This window comes from Scomber scombrus, chromosome 6, assembly GCF_963691925.1.
Source record: "Scomber scombrus chromosome 6, fScoSco1.1, whole genome shotgun sequence".
NCBI classification, from domain to species: domain Eukaryota; kingdom Metazoa; phylum Chordata; class Actinopteri; order Scombriformes; family Scombridae; genus Scomber; species Scomber scombrus.
Window position 1 is genome coordinate 16,527,054 of NC_084975.1, and position 2,500 is coordinate 16,529,553.

The window sequence follows — 2,500 nt, forward strand, 5'->3', positions numbered from 1 at the left end:
TCTGGAAAGTACTGTTTGAGGATATCTCAGCCTTCAGTCGGGTTTTCCTGTTGGTGATGTGCTCTGAATACAGAAATTTGAAAATAAACAGTATCTTTAATCAGTACTGTTGCATAGTATCTATTGAAATGCAAGTGTCTAAAAATGCTGGTAAGTGATGAATATTCATAAGCACTTGATAAGCAAGGAATTCATTAATTAGTAATAACACACTATTGATTATAATTTATTTGTCAATATTGAACATTTATTGAGAATTAGATGTTTTGCAAGAACATTTACTGAATATTTTAAAAATGTTTATTGAAAGCCTTTTTGCCTTTCTGTAACCAAGGATGGACACAGAAACACAAAAGCAGGTAGTTTATTGTTAAGTTCAGGTTATACAGCTGAATACTGACACAGAGCCAAGGTTGTTCTGGGCACTGTTTCAAAATAATAATCAATTTTCAGAGTTTAACTGAAACTGTTTGTAAGTGTTTTTATACTCTTAAAACGCTATAGTTCTCTCCAAAAAGAGCGTGTGAGAATGTCTTAATGTTGCTGTCCATGGTACTGAAGAGGAATATGAAATGCCTAACTTTATTGACTTAAAGCTGTCATTTGTATTAAAATACAGAGCATAAATGAAAAATAAACAACACATCAGATGGATTGTATATGCTTATAATGGTTACACTGATTGTATTATAAATCTAATTTACTGTCAATAGTCTGAACATAATTTTATGTAACATTTTTAGTGGTGGAAGTATGTTTTTTTTTTTTTAAAGTAAACTTGGTGTAGTGTACCATGATAAAACTATATGCTAAAATATGAGATATACAAAAACGCTAAAGACTTCAAATGCAGCTTGTGGATTATTTACAATAATTATGGTAGGATATATTATAATTATCTTGGCTTTAATGTGTTTTCTTAAAATAAGCCCAGTTCCATTCAAATTAAGACAAGCTGTTTTAGAGGGGCCAGTAAAATCTCTTTAGTTGCATGGCTTCAATAAATACAGCCAAGTGATAGTGTTGTCTCTGGATTCTCATGAGAGAAAGAAAAAAGTGTGATTAAACCACTTCCTTCCTATATGAAAGATGTTCTTACCGACTGTATCACCAGTCATTATATAATGTATTATATGGGAAAAGATCTGAGAGATCTATGAATGGTATTACTGTAGAAGCCCAGGGACAACAGGGGCAGAGGGGGAGACCATCGCAGGGCCCACGCTCAGTAGGGGCCGGGGCGCTGGGGATGTAATGTGTGGCCCAACTGCAAGCGCAGGAGGAATATCCAGGCTTATCTCTCTTAACTTGTTCAATTCATTCTCTATGGTAGTTCTTATCACTAAGGATATAATCACCCCTCCTACCATAGTGTGGGTTGCAGTGGTGCTGTTCTTATTTCTGCTCATTGACTCCGTGGTAAGTGAAGACTGCAGAAGCAGCAATTCAAAGTTTATGACCAACTTCGCTGACAACTTTAGCCAAAATATAAAATATTCATGTCTTTTTATGTTTGTGGTAAATGAAACTTGCAAGATGAAGTTTCTGCCATCTGAGGCTCATTAAGAGCTATTTGCGTTCGTGCATGGATGAGGCTAGACTATCCAACCCATCTTTGCTGTGTGTTGTTTTAAAAAGGGACTTCTGATATGTTCAAAGTTTGTTAATCTGTTTGGATTATTTTGCTATATGGAGGATGGGGGAATACAGAAATGGACTACATTAAACTACAGAGGCTATTCAATCATTTAAATTTTGGTTAAGAAATCAGTCAGAATGTCAGATTAATCTTGGCACCTGTCTGTGTTACTGCCTGTGGTGTTGTAGACTGTCTACCTTATTTTTGAATGAGCCTTATAGTGTTATAGACCACTGTGTCTATATTATGTTGATGTTATTCCCATGTAAGAAAGACATGATACTGAGATAGTGTGGCTGACCTGTTGCTGTGCTGAACTGTGCATATAGAGCGCTGCATGCTGTCCTCGGTGCTGAAACATGTTTTCTATTTGTGTTCTTCAGAACAAGCTTGTCTGACAAAGTGGCTTCACTGTATGCTTTCTTAGACATACAGGAGACTTTCTTGGCTCTATAAGTGACAAATCTGTGTTCATGGATAGGATAGGACGTATTAGCCATTTTACAGCTGAGAATTGGATTAGGGTTAGGGTTGAATTTTTCTTAGCCCCCTCTGTGCTGTGAGTCTAGCTCTGTCAATGAATGGTACATTTTCATCCTTCAGTCCACTCTTTCTCTCTTTGGTTTCATGTGTTCATCAGAACTGAGGACAATTGAGGGGTGAAGTACAATACGACAGGAATCGCACTAGGAGATGGAAACATGGGATATAATCCCAGTAGAGCCAAGAGGAGTCTAAAATACGAATAAGAACACAGGTAGGTAACTCAAATCAGTATCTGGTTTCATGCAACTGTTGTACCCATAAAATCTTTAGTTATCAATAGTTAGAGTTATCATTCCGAATTTGTCTGAACCACAG